Source organism: Oncorhynchus gorbuscha, linkage group LG17 (assembly GCF_021184085.1).
Source record: "Oncorhynchus gorbuscha isolate QuinsamMale2020 ecotype Even-year linkage group LG17, OgorEven_v1.0, whole genome shotgun sequence".
Lineage (NCBI taxonomy): Eukaryota > Metazoa > Chordata > Actinopteri > Salmoniformes > Salmonidae > Oncorhynchus > Oncorhynchus gorbuscha.
Window position 1 is genome coordinate 37326323 of NC_060189.1, and position 17712 is coordinate 37344034.

General features: G+C 39.7%; 1 protein-coding gene across 4 annotated transcripts in view; it reads right to left on the minus strand.

Moving 5' to 3' along the window:
• si:dkey-87k14.1 (leucine-rich repeat transmembrane protein FLRT2) overlaps positions 1–17712 on the minus strand; it is a 64156-nt gene that overhangs the window by 11535 nt on the left and 34909 nt on the right. The window contains exon 2 of one of the 4 annotated variants that reach the window (XM_046309371.1): positions 6725–7070. The exons of the other annotated variants lie outside the window; for them this stretch is intronic. The gene's annotated coding sequence lies outside the window, so the exon portion shown is untranslated. The remainder of the gene's footprint in view (positions 1–6724; positions 7071–17712) is intronic. 4 annotated transcript variants of the gene reach the window in all.

Here is a 17712-nt window from a genome sequence, read left to right on the forward strand (position 1 = left end):
GCCAAAATAAAGAAGATACCAACATAAAGTGTCTTAGGGCGTTGGGCCACCAGAACAGGTTCAATGTGCCTTGGCATATATTCTACAAGTGTTTGGAACTCCATTGGAGTGAAGGGACACCATTCTTTCCAAATTCAATAATTTGGTGTTTGTTGATGATGGTGGAAAACGCTGTCTCAGGCACTGCTCCAGAGTCTCCCATAAGAGTTAAATTGGGTTGAGATCTGGTGACTGCGACACACATACGCTCAGATAGGCTCTACCTGTGCAGAACACATGCCCCTTTGCTGGTGGTATAATCAACTCACTGCCCACAAGTCGTCATAAAGCTTGCCACCCCACACCCGGTCCCGGTTGCCCCTTTTTCCCAGTATGCCCTGTACAGAGATTGTGCGCACGGTATCCAAACATGCATGATTTGAGACATGCGGTCACAGGTTGAGTATGTGTAGCTAACTACCCAGTTTAAGTATCAACATTACTGCCACAGCAGCATACCATTTGATTAACACTTGATAACACTTGATGTAGCCTACATCATCAATATTCGATCTGGTTGGTTGATACGTGGAGCAGAGAGAGGCAGAAAGACATACAGACGTAACAGTCATTAAAAGAAATAGAGCTAGCTAAAGAGAAGATTTACATCAATCATCAACATCAATGATCAGCTGATTGCCCACCCTCTTCTCCTGATGTCAATCATGTCTATAGGAGGCACTGTAACTACACTGAACAAAAATATAAATGCAACATGCAACAATTTCAAAGATTTACAGTTGATATAAGGGAATCAATCAATTGAAATAAATTAATTAGAACCAAATCAATGGATTTCACATGACTGGGAATACAGATATGCATCTGTTGGTCACAGATACCTTTAAAAAAAGTAGGGGCCTAAAAAATTCTCAGTATCTGGTGTGACCACCATTTGCCTCATGCAGCGCGATACATCTCCTTCGCATAGAGTTGATCAGGCTGTTGATTGTGGCTTGTGGAATGTTGTCCCACTCCTCTTAAATGGCTGTGTGAAGTTGCTAGATATGGTGGGAACTGGAGCACACTGTCGTACACGTTGACCCAGAGCATCCCAAACAGGCTTAATGGGTGACATGTCTGGTGAGTATGCAGTCAATGGAAGAACTGGGACATTATCAGCTTTCAGGAATTGTGTACAGATATTTGAGACATGGGGCTGTGCCTTATCATGCTTAAACATGAGGTGATGGTATCTCTGTGCATTCAAATTTCCATCAATAAAATGCAATTGTGTTCAATGTCCAAAGCTTATGCCTGCCCATACCATAACCATGGGACACTCTATTGACATCAGCAAACCGCTCGCCCACACGACCCCATTAAAGCTTTCTGCCATCTGCCCGGTACAGTTGAAACCGGGATTCATCCGTGAAGAGCAGACTTCATCAGCATGCCAGTGGCCATTGAAGGTGAGCCTTTGCCCACTGAAGTCGGTTACAACGCCGAACCTCAGTCAGGTCAAGACCCTGGCGTGGACAACGAGCATGCAGATGAGCTTCCCTGAGACTGTTTCTGGCAGAAATTATTTGATTGTGTAAACCCAGTGTCATCAGCTGTCCAGATGGCTGGTCTAAGATGATCCCGCTGGTGAAGAAGCCAGATGTGGAGGTCCTGGGCTGGTGTGGTTACATGTGGTCAGCTGTTGTGAGGCTGATTGGACATACTGCCAAATTCTCTAAAACGAAGCAAGAGGCGGCTTATGGTAGAGAAATTAACATTCAATTCTCTGGCAACAGATCTGGTGGACATTCCTGCAGTTAGCATCCCACTTGCATTTTCCCTCCAAACTTGAGACATCTGTGGCATTGTGTTGTGTGACAAAACTGCACATTTTAGAGTGACCTTTTATTGACCCCAGCACAAGGTGCACCTGTGTAATGATAATGCTGTTTAATCATCTTATTCATATGCCACACCTGTCAGGTGGATGGATTATCTTGGCAAAGGAGAAAAGCTCACTAGCAGGGATGCAATCAAATTTGTGCACACAATTTGAGAGAAATAAGCTTTTTTTGCAAATGGAACATTTCTGGGATCTTTTATTTCAGCTCATGAAACATGGGACCAACACTTTACAAGTTGCAATTATATTATTGTTCAGTGTAGCCTGCTTACAATTTGTGATTATGAGTGAATGTGTTTTGTTGCAGAAAGAAATAAGCCTGTGTAAAACGTTCACTACAGAGCTAATTGTTATGTTACCAAACTCAAGATATGAATTATGAAAGTAAAAAAACAAAATTGAATCAGGGGGAATGCCCTTTTATTATTTTGAGCTCCTGCCTCGAGAAAGGGCTGCGCGTGCGTGCACACACGCACACACACATTTGAAACTCGCAATGCACGTTTGAGACCCCTCATTTAAACTCACTGAGATCTCTTCTTCTAGCCATGGTAGCCAAAAGAATCGGTAACTGGGCATTTTTATACATGACCCTACGCATGATGGGATCTTAATTACTTCATTAACTCAGAAACCACACCTGCGTGGAAGCACATGCTTTCAATAGACTTTGTATCCCTAATTTACTCAATTGTTTTCTATATTTTGGCAATTACCTGTACATTTTCAACGTTTTAAAATGTATAGAACATTTTTTTTGCTGCATGTGCTGAAGCTGGCAAGAAATGCTGAATGAAATAATCAGAGTGAGAGAGAGAAATAAATAGAAAAACAGATGCATACATAAATGAATAAATAGATCAATAAATAAAGAAATAAAGTAAATTGAGTCAGGAATAAAGAAAAGCTCCCAAATGTATTTTGAATTGTGGTGAAGTAAGTGCGTGATGCTAAAGAGATCACTGGCTCTGGGCATTGAGGTGTTTAATCTGTCAAATGCCACGGTGATGGGCAGAGATTTGCTCCACTGCACTCACAAGAAGCACTGCACAGTCCTCCAATAGTAATGAGAGAGAGAGAGAGACACATGAATAATTACATTTCATAGTGTCTCTCTCTCAAAACACATATACATGCATGCACACATACACATACACACATCAGTTCTATTCACATTTGAAATGTTGTGATTCAGTTTTTTTAGTTAGAGGGGGAACAGAATCTTGCAACTGAAGCTAAAGCATGGGAAACAATACTCCAGTGAAGTTGATTTGCCTATATATGCCATTGATGACGATTATGCTCTAAAACATAAAATGGATAGTTGACATCATACCAGATGCAAAAGAGCATGTGGGTCATTCTTGAAATAAAGTGGCATTTGGGGGAAAAAAATATTTGGATACATCCTATTCTAAACCAACTAATATGGTAGCTTAATGATGTTTAATAATTTTTACCACAATGATAACATTGTGCCACTGGTAAGAGTAATAACATCAATGATGGTAACACCAACAATATATTTTAGGCAAATTATTAGATTTTCTGAAATGGAGGACACAAATGCTAAATCCTAAGGCTATCAATACTTTAAACATCTTTTGCTAAAGTGATATGATTAATAATCTTTCTGACAATGTTATTTCCCTTCATTTAAATTTAGTAAAACTAAGTGACACTTTGGATTTAGACACACCAAATGATCAATGGAATCCTCAAATGTATGACATACTAAAAAGGTGTGATTAACTAATAATTTCCTTTAAAATAGACCCTTCCTCCGGTAACAATTTGCCACTAGAGAGAAGACTCAAGGTCCCTGTATATCTTTGTAATGAGTGATTTTCAAGGCGCTAACACCAATGACATAGAACTGAGGGACACACATTATACTGCTCTTTTTTATTTATTTAAATTGCCTTTTTTTGTTCTATTGATCTGTACAAAATATGAAATACTTTTGTTCACTTTCTAACATTCTAAATAATAGATATCTCTAAATCCCCAAAACAACTCTACAACTCCACACATCACTACTAGGACAAGCCTGTTTGCTTGCCCTAAGTACTTTAAGCGATGAATAAGTATACAGTCTTGTAGTAAAGGACTTGCATTATGTTTTATAAATAATAAACAGTTCAATATAAACAAAATAATGTTTGTTGCATAACTATTATTCATTTTAATGTGTTGTGTATGGTTGCAAATGCCACTGCAATTCAAGAATGACCCATGTAAGACAATGATTCACATTTAAACATGAGTGGACTAATTCAGTTATATTCAAGCAGTAAAAAATGTACTTGCAATCCACCTCCCATAACTGACAATATCTACCCTATGCAACCTCAAGCAGTATCAATATTTAAAGCTGAAGGGGCTGAGCAGGGGCGTCACGCAACCCAAAAAAATCTGAAGGGAAAAATAGTACTTGAGGATGGCTGGGGGGGTAGTCTGGAGGCCCCCCCCCCCCCCCACTGAAGTTGAAGAATTTAGCATTTTTCAAACACCTGAACCTGCTTTTTACTGCAATCTATAGCCATAATCATTGTTTAATTCTATGTAAACAAAAAAATATACATATTTTTCGGCATATCTAAGCATACCTCTTTAGCTGTCTGTATCCTCATGACTGGGGGTTCTTTTTTTAAAAGAAACTAAATATGTTTCTCTACATCTCTGCTAAAGTCTGGGTTAAAGTTTGAAAGGAATGTGAGTCTTATTCAGTACATTTAGTTATTGCTTGCTTTTCTTAAGTATTCCAACCTTACCAGCATGCATGCCAGCTAAACTAGTTAGGGAAGCTAGCTACTCTAACTTGATTGATAGCCTGAAAATGGCCTCTTGGTAGCTAGTTATGAGGTTTGGAGATCGGGAACCTATTTGGGCTAGCTAAAGCCAACTTCATATAATTGCTAGGTGTCTAGTAGTGTTAGAGGGAGAATAAACTGGGCTAATCTGAGGGGGCATGTGTCCCTGTGCCTCCTATGGGCTTGACAACTCTGGGACAGAGCTCCAGATATGACCACATGAATTATAAAGGTAGAGAAGAGAGATGGGGACAAGTAATGAAGTTACAAATGGCTGGCTGTCATTTCCTCAAATGTCATTGAAAATGTCCAAGACATTATCTGATAATGTAGTGTAAACCTCTACTTTTTACCCTGCCAGGACAGAAGGAAATGAAGCCTGGCTGACAACTGGTGTTCCTCAAGGGTTCTTTGGGAAGGATGATGGTTCAATGTGTAACCATACTGACCCAAAGAACCCTTGGAGCCCTTTAATGGTTGTTTGCTATACAGAAAAGGGTTCTTTCATCTTTTGGTGGTAATTAAAATGTCGGGGTGGCAGCTCATTCAAATATTTTGGGGTGTGGTTTGCCCACAGCTTTTTTTGTGCAACCTTGAGTGAGAGTGTCATTCCAGTTTATCTAATCTGTTGTGTTTTGCTATTATATGACTAAAATGATTATAGCTGGTAATGGTGTTTCAGGTAACCCTCAGATATGGCCTTGTGTCACTAATGAGCTATGGACTAAATGGTTTTTAAAAATAATCTTCTTTCTGGCTAACCAGAAAAAATAACCCTGTATGGTTCTTCATAAGGTTCTCTGTAGAACCTTAGAAATTGAGAATGGTTACCTGAAACAATGAACCTGAAACAATTCTCCGTAAAGGTACTATAGACAATGGGAGGCACACAGTACTACATAGAGCCATAGCTACATAGAACTCTACAGACACATTTACACATGATAAGACACGCACTCTACACATGTGGACATGTATGTTGTATTGTAAATATGTGGTGGTGGAATGGTGGCCTGAGGGAATACACTGTATGTGTTGGGTAAGGTGTTATATAATGTAATGTCATGTAGTATTTGAAACTGTATGTAACTGTCTTATGTTGCTGGACCTCAGGAAGAGTAGCTGTTGATTTGTTAGCAGCTAATGGGGATCAATAATAAATGCAAAATACAAATACTATAAAGAACCATTAAAAAGGGTTGAAACCATAGTGGAACCCTTTTTTTGTGCTATATGGAACCTTTTTTTATAGTTCTTTATAAAAACCATAGAAAAGGGTTCATAGCACCATAAAGGTTCCATTTAGAACCGTATGAGCATGGTTCTTTATAGAACCTTCAAAAAACGGTTCTATATAGCATCAAAAAGGGTTCCACTATTGTTACAAGCCAAATAACCCTTATTTGGCACTATATATAACCATTTGTTTTTGTGTAACACTGATCATCCGCTTCTGAACTGGATAGTGAATACCTAACTCTGTCCCTAATCCAGGTGAAGCACTGGACTGGCAACATCTTTAAATAGAATCCTGAGCCGATGTGTCAATATAGCCAGCAATTTAAATAAATGTCAGTTACAGCTGCCAATTGCAGCGTAGGTAAAAGTTCCTTATCATTACCAATATGTCACGAACCGCAGGTGAATTTCAAACGCTGCGCAAAAAGGGAAAAACGACACTCACAATGCCAATAGATTTGTCTGAAACGGCTCACTTGAAGTACTTGATTTGAAATCAAATGGAAAATACATATAAAGTACATTTAAAAAGAATATGTAGTCAGTGTTTCATATAGGCTTGTTTTACATGTCGAAATAAAATACAAAACCATAGGCTATATTGTGCGTAAAACATAAACCATATGCGTGAAATCAAATGTATCCTATTTTAGCTAAAGTTTTAAAATATATGTATATTTACCACCGTAGTGTTATTAGGCTATAGTGGACAGCGCTGTAGGTAATTAATAACGCACATCCAGATGTCAGCGATAAAACTGGTTTTAGGCAGTAAGATGGTCTTCACCTTTTTCAGGAATGCTGAACGTCGTTTTATTGTATATCCATGGGGCATGGTGAACTATCCCTGGTCCGTTTCCCCCGTAAATGACACCCAGCGCAGGCTTTCACTCTGTCGGGCTTTCAGGCTTCCACATCTTGACTGGTGTACTCCAGGGTCCTAGCGGCTCTGCCCGAGAATTCCCGGAGGCGGGTGGTTGTTGTAGGGGGGCATGCTGGGGGCATGCTGGTCCGGGCAACGATTCAGTTTATCCCCGGTATGCTCCGCTACTCCTGTACTCCGCTGGCGATGCCACAGCAGCAGTCCTTCGCCTCCCGGGCTGGTTCAGAGGCGCCACCAAGTTCAGCGCTGCCTTCAAAAGATTAAAGGATTACATTCGGGACTTTTGTCTCCCACCCCTTCATGTACACCCAAAAGAATGGACTACGCGCAGTTCTCAAGAAAGCAGCCCGATTTCCTAGCCATAAACGACTAACATTGGATTGTTTATTGCTAATGCAAGAATTGCCTTTTCCCCTTGAAACCCATGGGAGACGTTAACTGTAATGAATTCAGCTGATAGCGATCTTTCCCAACTGCTCTCTCTCTCTCTCTCTCTCTCTCTCTCTCTCTCTCTCTCTCTCTCTCTCTCTCTCTCTCTCTCTCTCTCTCTCTCTCTCTCTCTCTCACTCACTCACTCACTCACTCACACACACACACACACACACACGCACTCTCTTCCTCACACCCTTTCGCACACCTAAGCGTTTCTCACTCTGTCACTCTCATCATTTAAAAATGACTAGCCGTCCTACACTACACACTAAAACATGTGTGTTCCTCAAGAGTTCTTTGGGAATGGTGATGGTTCTGTGGAACCATAATGACTCAAAGAACCCTTTGAGCTCTTCAATGGTTCTTTACAGTTAACAAATGGCTTCTTTGCTCTTTTAGTGATAATTCAAATGAAGGGGAGGATGATTGTTTTAAAATATTTTTGAATGTCATTCCAGTTTATGTAATGTGTTGTGTTAGGCCATATTTTGATTTATTATGAAGGGCTATGGAGTGATGCTGGTTTATGAAAGACTCAAGTATGGCCTTGGGCCAATTGAGAATGGTTGGTTGACTAAATCAGTCAGTAGGTTTCAATTCCCTCTTCAGGGACCCCAAAGCTGTTCCAGAGGTAAAATCATGATTTTAATTCAATTGGGTGATGTTTGAAAGCAACCAGATTAAAGTATGATGACCAAAGTACGAAACATTACTGTTGCTTCTAAATTGATTAAGTTTGATCATAAAGTTACTGGGCCCCTCCACCATGTCAAACACTTGGATTAATTATCAGAGTGAGAATATGACATCACCTTAACTCAAATTTGAATACACCAATGGTAAAATTATATTATCTTACGTAATTTAAATTTGCACTTGTAACCAACATCGGAGAAGGCATGTTTGCGGAGAGGCGTGGTTTATATAGGTAGGTACTCTACTGGTGCCAAAATTGGACCGTAGGATGTCAGCAAATATAATTAAAAGTTGATCTTATTCATATATGGCATAGATACTTTGTGTCTGGTTTTAAATACAGTTGAAGTCGGAAATTTCCAAACACCTTAGCCAAACACATTTAAACTCAGTTTTTCACAATTCCTGACATTTAATCCAAGTAAAAATTCCCTGTTTTAGGTCAGTTACGATCACCACCTTTTTTTAAGAATGTGAAATGTCAGAATAATAGTAGAGAGAATGATTTATTTCAGCTTTTATTTATTTCATAACATTCCCAGTGTGTCAGATGTTTACATAAACTCAATTTATATTTGGTAGCATTGCCTTTAAATTGATTAACTTGGGTCAAACGTTTCGGGAAGCCTTCCACAAGCTTCCCACAATAAATTGGGTGCATTTTGGCTCATTCCTCCTGACAGAGCTGGTGTAACTGAGTCAGGTTTGTAAGCCTCCTTGCTCCCACATGCTTTTTCAGTTCTGCCAACACATTTTCTATAAGATTGAGGTCAGGGCTTTGTGATGGCCACTCCAATACCTTGACTTTGTTTTCCTTAAGACAGTTTGCCACAACTTTGGAAGTATGCTTGGGGTCATTGTTCATTTGGAAGACACATTTGCAACCAAGCTTTAACTTCCTGACTGATGTCTTGCGATGTTGCTTCGATACATCGACATCATTTTCTTTCCTCATGATGCCATATATTTTGTGAAGTGCACTAGTCCCTCCTGCAGCAAAGCACCCCCACAACATGATGCTGCCACCCATGTGCTTCACGGTTTGGATGGTGTTCTTCGGCTTGCAAGCCTCCCTGTCTTTTCTCCAAACATAACGATGTTCATTATGGCCAAACAGTTATATTTTAGTTTCATCAGACCAGAGGACATTTCTCCAAAAAGTACGATCTTTGTCCACATGTGCAGTTGTAAACCATAGTCTGGCTTTTTTTATGGCGATTTTGGAGCAGCGGCTTCTTCCTTGTTGAGCAGCCTTTCATGTTATGTCGATATAGGTCCGAGGCATGCATCAAAATTGCTAAGCAGTTAACTTTGAAGCAGTGTCCCTATGTGTGTATTGCTTTAACAGAAGTATGTCATCAGTGGTGTCTGAAGCGTCGTTTGATCACGTGCTTTTTAAAATGTATTTTGCAAAATGCGAGATCCCACAGATTTTGCCATGGTTCTGGTGCTTTCTTCAATTCCAAGCTGCTTTGCAACACCGACCTCTACTGGACACCATACTTACAAATACAGTTAGGATTTTGTACAAAAACTTTTATCTGACCGGTAGGTTTCAGGTAGATTAGGGAACTATGGAACATTCAGGGACATGCGGTTAAATCCAGTTTAAGACACAATATTTAGAAACCACACTTTCTGCACTGTTGTTCAAATACTTTGTTTTACTTAGTATATGTGACCCGTTTCAGAAAACTAGGCGTATTTTGCGAGTCACGACTTCCCAGGAGAGCCATTTAAACCCTTTTAATTTAATTTGATCAAAATGCGTAATCTTGTCGAACGCAGCTTTAAAAAAAATGTATTGTGTAGTGGAGCTGCATAAGTGTTGCTCTCCATTTTCTGGAGGATCAAGTTTTGAAATCAGTGGAAACAGAGTATGATAGCTAAAGAGATGGAGAAAGCACCTGTTTTTTGAGATGACATCTTCAAACTAAGGGCAACCATCGTATGGCATTCTTGACAGGGAGACACGCGTCCATGATGCATGGTGATGTCTGCATGTAAAATAGTCTAGTGTTATCCAGTTACAATTTCAAATATTACAGGTTTCTAATTTTGACAGAAAGTGGTTTCATTTCAAGCTAAAGTAGCTAGCTAGCTAACCTTAACTGGCTGGCCCCCTAGTTGACGTTATTATTTGTTTCCCAGAGCTGTTTTTTTAATAGTTAGAGTCTAATGTTAGCTAGCTAACATTGTACCTGGTTGGTTAGTGCCTAGCACTGTGGCATTGTTGCCACCATGTTCATTGTTGTTTAACTATCTAACATTAGCTGGCTGGCTCGTTATCTAACGTTATGCGATGTGTGTGATCTTAAACGTTGCTTATCTAGCTAGGTTAATTGTTTACCTAGCTAGCTAGCTAGCTATATGTCTTAAGCTAAAGTGTACTGTTAGCTAGCCAGCTAACGTTATTATTAGTTTCCCCGAGCTGTTTGCTTTTCTAGTTCGAGCCTAATGTTAGGCAGTGTTGGCACTTTCTTCATTGTTGTTTAACTAGCTAATGTTACCTGGCTAGTTCAATAGCTAACGTTACACGGCGTGTGTACAACACCCGTTGAATATGGCTGGTTTCTGCAAAAAAAAGTGTTTCATGTTATCCAGAGGTAAACAAATCATTGGCCAGAAAGTCAAGTGTTCGCTCCGAGAGCAAAATGAGATGGGTGGAGCTAAAGCTTAAGAGGGTGTGAACGATGCTGAATGGGTGTAGACAAAGAAAAGCTCTTTAAAAACATTCAAAAGTGAGTTTACAAGTTGATCAACTTTCAAAGCAGAATACTTTCCCATTGTTCCTCAAATGCAATGTATGATGTACCATTTTGTAGCTCTGAGTCTCTACTTTTATTCTTTGTAAAAAACACAATTTCAAATTTTTCTACACAAGACCGAATCCAGGTGGTGAGTCACAAATATGTAGATAACACACACTCATGCATGCACACAGGCACACAAATACACACAGGTCTTTAACCTGTCAATATCATCATTAGTATTTTGTGTCCACTGCCTCTATGTGACATTATCAGGAGCTTTGTGGCTCTAAGTTCAATTGCCAAACACCACATCTGCTCTCTTTCTCCGACCACTTCCATAATTAAAAGTATATTTAAATTTGGCTGTTGGTTACTAAATCATGAAGTGATGGGCCATATCAGGCCCTCACTGACAATATGTCCTTCATGGTGGTTTATTAGGGTGGTGTTGGTATAATCTGTGTTATAATGAGACTATGTTAGCCCACAGAATTAAAGCTTTAAAAGGACAATCTGGAATTGGTAGGTTCATTTTTTAAACTTTTAAATGAATGATATTATAACTTGTTGTTGTTTGAATTCATTATTGCCCCTTTAAGTACAGAGGCAGCTGCTAAATGAACAAACGCAGTGGTGCTGAACACATATTCAAAGCACTGTCTGATATTAAATATATGTATTATATACTCTCTAACTCAATACAGGATAGCAGAATGATTTCTGTCTTGTTAAGTGTTCCACAACTGGAAATGAAACATCATCAAGCTGGTATTTGTACATTTCATATGGCACTTATTTGAGAGACAACAGGGTTTGAGGTTGTAAAGGAAGATCTGTGGTAAAGTTTGTATGTGAATCGTGAAATTTAAGCCACTATATGTGGGCTATATGCAGTGAGTCAGGTGCTGCAAGTTCAACATGCTATATGAAGGTGGCAGTAGTGTACAGGATTGTACCACATCTGGAGTCATGATACAGTATGTCACACATGAAGGACACCCAACCTTATGGATATAGACCTTCCCTTTGACCCCTTGAAGTGTGGTGCCATGAACAGTCTGTAAAACATATCTTTGCGACCTTGCAAGTACATAGAGACACAAAGCTATTCATTAGAACATACATACAGTGGGGCAAAAAAGTATTTAGTCAGCCACCAATTGTGCAAGTTCTCCCACTTAAAAAGATACAAGAGGCCCGTAATTTACATCATAGGTACACTTCAACTATGACAGACAAAATGAGGAAATAAAATCCAGAAAATCACATTGTAGGATTTTTAATGAATTTATTTGTAAATTATGGTGGAAAATAACTGTTTTCTCTGCTGTTGCAGAGAAAACAGTCTATGACTTGGGTGACTGGAGTCTCTGACAATTATATGGGCTTTCCACTGACACCGCCTATTATATAGGTCCTGGATGGCAGGAAGCTTGGCCCCAGTGATGCACTGGGCCGTACCCACTACCCTCTGTAGCGCATTACGGTCATATGCTGAGCAGTTGCCATACTAGGCAGTGATGAAACCGGTCAGGATTCTCTTGATGGTGCAGCTGTAGATATTAATGAGGATCTGGGGATCCATGCCAAATCTTTTCAGTCTCCTGAGGGGGAAAAGGTTTTGTCGTGCCCTCTTCACGACTGTCTTGGTGTGTTTGGACCATGACCATTCCTTAGTGATGTGGACACACAGGGGAACTTGAAGCTCTCAACCTTTTCCACTACAGCCCTGTCAATGTGGACGGGGGCCTGTTCGGCCCTCCTTTTCCTGTAGTCCACGATCAGCTCCTTTGTCTTGCTCACATTGAGGGAGAGCTTGTTGCCCTGGCACCACACTGCCAGTTCTCTGACCTCCTCCCTATAGTCTGTCTCATCGTTGTCATTGTGATCAGGCCTACCACTGTTGTTTTGTCAGCAAACGTAATGTTGGTTTGGAGTAGTTTTTGGCCATTCAGTTGTGGGTGAACAGGGAGTACAGTAGAGGACTAAGTACACAACCCTGAGGGGCCCCAGTGTTGAGGATCAGCGTGGCATACGTGTTGTTGCCAACCCTTACCACCTGGGTGCAACCCATCAGGAAGTCCAGGATCCAGTTGCAGAGGGAAGTGTTAAGTCCCAGGTTCCTGAGCTTAGTGATGAGCTTTGTGGGTACTATGGTGTTGAATGCTGAGCTGTACTCTATACATCGCATTCTCACATAGGTGTTCCTTTTTTCAGGTGGGAAAGGGCAGTGTAGAGTGTGATTGAGATTGGGTCATTTGTGGATCTGTGGATCTGTGGTATGCGAATTGGAGTGGGTCTAGGGTTTCCGGGAGTGTGCTGTTGATGTGAGCCATGACCAGTCTTTCAAAGGACTTCATGGCTACCGACGTGAGTGCTACGGGGCGGTAATCATTTAGTTAGGTTACGTTCACTTCCTTGGGCACAGGGTGGTTTGCTTGAAACATGTAGATATTACAGACTCGGTCAGAGAGAGGTTGAAAATGTCAGTGAAGACACTTGCCTGTTGGTCCGCGCATGCTTTGAGTACATGTTCTGGTAATACATCTGGCAGTGCGGTTTTGTGAATGTTGACCTGTTTAAAGGTCTTGCTTACATCGGCTTCCGAGAGCGTTATCACACAGTCATCCAGAAAAGCTGGTGCTCTTGTGCATGCTTCAGTGTTGCTTGCCTCGAAGAGAGCATAAAAGTTATTTCGCTCGTCTTTTAGGCTCGCGACACTGGGCAGCTTGCGTCTGGGTTTCCCTTTTAAGTCCGTAATAGTTTTCAAGCCCTGCCACATCTGATGTGAATCAGAGCCGGTGTAGTAGGATTCAATCTTAATCCTGTATTGACGCTATGTCTGTTTGATGGTTCGTCTGAGGGCATAGCATGATTTCTTATTATAATCCGGATTAGTGCCGCTCCTTGAAAGTGGTAGCTCTAGCCTTTAGCTCGATGCGGATGTTGTCTGTAATCCATGGCTTCTGGTTGGGATATGTATGTACAGTGGTTCCTCCTTTAAAAGTTGTGTCATACTGTAGCACACCTTACAGGCTGCTGGAGCATTCTATGACATGTTATTTAATTGTTACACATTTTTTATGTTAATGCAAGTTAGTGCTAGTTTGACCACCAGAAGGCTTTGAGAAGTTTGACCACCAGAAGGCTTTGAGAAGAACTTTGAGAATCATTCGATAGTCTCCCATATTGGCATTACTAGAGAATTGAAAACATTTTTTGTAATAAAATAGTACATGGGATGAATTTGATTAATATTATTGTGTTTCTATTCCGAGAAAAACAAAAAACAAAACCCTCAGGCTTCCTTTAGGATGGAATGGAACATTTTGCGCTGTACAATGTGATGGTTGGGTGTAGGCTACAGCATAAGAGGGTTGGATGATTCTAAATGAATTTCTAAGGGAAATAACATTTCCACAGCCTAATTATAATGTAACCAATATTAATTAGCCTATGGTAGGCCTACAGTATATCTATAAATATTTTTTTCAATGACATGACTCTCCGCCAATAATTACAATTAGAGGATTGGAGGATTCTAAATTAATATCTAAGGGGAATTTTCTGTTAGAATGTATTGGAATATCTAAGGGGATTTTATATAATTCTAAATGAATTATTATTAATAATAATAATAATAATGCTTTGTATAAAAAGTTTTGATATTTTGGAGATTTAGTTTTCATTTAACCTAGAGTGAGTGAGAAAAAATGCTATTCTTGAACATGGGGTGAGACATTCTCACTAATTTGTAAATAAAGGAAGTTTGTTACTTAGAATGATTTATTTCTGGAGAAGCCTAACTTGATAATTTAGCAGACATCACTTCTTATATTCAGTTAACACATATATCTTAAGAATATCACGGAATATAATTGAACATTTTAGTTTCACCATGCATGTCTCAGAGCAGTGTGAAACGGTGCTGAAGTAGACGTCCACAGCGGGAAGGCTATATATAATGATATTTTGGAGATGATTTTGTAAAAAAAAAACAACAGTGAGCGAATGTAATTTGAATAAATGCCTAAATATAATAGCCATAATGATGTTGTACAAAGTGTACAAAGTGACCATGTGTGTTTGAAAGAGTATTTTCCAGTAAGCAACAATTTGTTTGACTTCATTAGACAACGTTGTTCCAGTATTTCTGTAATTCAGTGATATTTATTCCCATAGTAATTCGTTATGGATCCATAACTAAATCAACATCTGCATTTTGAAAGAGTATTTTTTATCATTATTTTATTAACTAAAGCAGAAAGATGCTGATGAAGAAATACAGTACTGTACAGTATATGCTTTTACATTTGTAAATAAAATATTTCAAGTATTTTGAAAATATAAGCCACCTGCATTTGTTTATTAGGCTACTTTGCAGTCTGACAAGTAAATATAGCCAACAATGCATACTGTAGTAAACATGGGAAAGTGCCTAATTCCTTACATAAGGGAGAGCAAGCCACGTCCAGACTTTCTCCGTGACCTCAAGTACCTTCAATAATGACTGTACTAGAGAATGCAGGTACACAGGAGACCGGAGTTCAATTCCCCAACGGGGAGGAAGGAGTAGGATGTCCTTGTAAATAAGAATGTGTTCTTAACTGATTCCATGATTCTTATTTCATTTTAAAATGATTTTGTTAATTAATGAAAGCGTAAAGATGCCATTATTAGTAACATTGTTTTAGTTTGTACTAAGAACAGAACAGCGGGAACGTTTCCCTAGTCAGCGCCATTATTAGTGCAATGCCCCTTAAATATTTTGGAAATGATTTTGTTTTCAAATAACGTAAATTCAGCGAGAAAAAGTCCATTCTTGAAAATGGGCTGAGACTGTTACTAATTTGTAAATAAAGCCTGTTTGTTATTTATAATTAGTTATTTCTGTTTTTAGAGGGAGAAAAAATACAAATCTACAGTCATCTCATAGGTCTCGCAGTCGAGGACAGCATGGGTATTGCACCAACATCTGTAGCAACACAGCTTGCACTGCTATATGGTGTCTTAGACCATTGCACCACTCGGATGCTGTACAACATGACAAAATAAGCAAAATAATCCTAACAAAAGTTTTAGTAAGTAATACTGAAGTCGTGCACAATTATCCGTTTCTATTTAGGTTTATGTCACCCATTCATTGTCAGTTAGCTACACAGTAAGCCCCAAAAGCATAACCAGTGCTGTAACTCCCCTTTGCTGGTCTGGAGCAATGAAGTGGTGATGCAGGGTACCGTACTGAACCACAAATTACCTCTAAGTCCCGCAGCCTAAGCTCGCAACTTTTAAAGGAGGAACTACTGTACGGTCACTGTGGGGAGGACGTTGTCAATGCACTTATTGATGAAGCCTATGACTGAGGTGGTATGCACCTCAATGCCATTGGATGAATCCTGGAACATATTCCAGTTTGTGCTAGCAAAACAGTCCTGTAGCATTACATCTGCATCATCTGACTACTTCCATATTGAGCGAGTCACTGGTACTTCCTGCTTTAGTTTTTGCTTGTAAGCAGGAATCAGGAGGATAGAATTATGGTCGGATTTGTCAAATGGAGGGCGGGGGAGAGCTTTGTATGCATCTCTGTGTGTGGAGTAAAGGTGTTCAAGAGTTGTTTTCCCCTCTGATTGTACATGTGACATGCTGGTAAGAATTTGGTATAACTGATTTAAGTTTGCCTGCATTAAAGTCCCCGGCCACTAGGAGTAGCGTTTCTGGATGAGCATTTTCTTATTTTCTTATGGCCTTATAGAGTTGGTTGAGTGTGGTCTTAGTGCCAGCATCGGTCTGTGATGGTAAATAGATGGCTACGAATAATATAGATGATAGCTCTCTTGGTAGATAGTGTGGTTTCAGCTTATCATAAGGTACTCTACCTCCGGCGAGCAATACCTTGAGACTTCTTTAACATTAGACATCGCGAACCAGCTGTTATTGACAAATAAGACGCACACCCCAACCCCTCGTCTTACCAGACGTAGCTTCTTCTCTGTTCTGCCGGTGCATGGAAAATCCCACCAGCTCTAAATTATCTGTGTCGTCGTTTAGCCACGACTCAGTGAAACATAAGATATTACATTTTGTAATGTCCAATTGGTAGGGTAATCTTAATCATAGTTCATCAATTTTATTTTCCAATGATTGCACGTTAGCCAGTAAAACGGATGGCAGTGGGAGTTTACTCACTCGTGTACTGATTCTCAGAAGGCAGCCGACCTGCGCACCTTTTCCTCCGTCTTTTCTTCACGCAAATGACACCGATTTGGGCCTGTTCCCGGGAAAGCAGTATATCGTTCTCGTTGGACTTGTTAAAGGAAAAATCTTCTTCAGGTTTGAGGTGCGTAATCACTGTTCTGATGTCCAGAAGATATTTTCGGTCATAAGAGGCGTTAGCAGCCACATTATGTATTAAGTTTAAAAATAAGTTACAGACTCAAAAAAACGTACAAAATAGCCCAGTTTGTTATAGGAGCATGTAAAACGTCAGCCATCCTCTTTGGCGCCATCTTGGACAGAGGATCTCGAAATCTCTGCGCAAGAACATAAATACACTAACACGGAACATAAAAACACTAATGCTAGGCTATTTTCTGGCAATTGTGCTGTTATTATGTCCCAGATGTTATAAATGGCCCATTTGCAAGGTTGACTTGTCATTTCAATAGACAGGCTACAGATAAAAATCTGGGTTATTTAACAAAATGTTGCCATAGTTTGCTTAGATAAAGGCAGGTAGCATATAGGGTTACATCTGATTTAATATAGTCTACAGTAGCCTAGACAAGATGTAGACAAGATGTAAACTGAACAATTTAGCAGCTTTCTTAGTTCAAATACTGGAAACACTTATCTCCCTCACTAGCTTTAAGCACCAGCTGTCAGAGCAGCTCACAGATCACTGCACCTGTACATAGCCCAACTACCCTTTCCCCTACTGTATTTATTTATTTATTTAGCTCCTTTGCACCCCAGTATTTCTACTTTGCACACTCATCTACTGTCAAATCT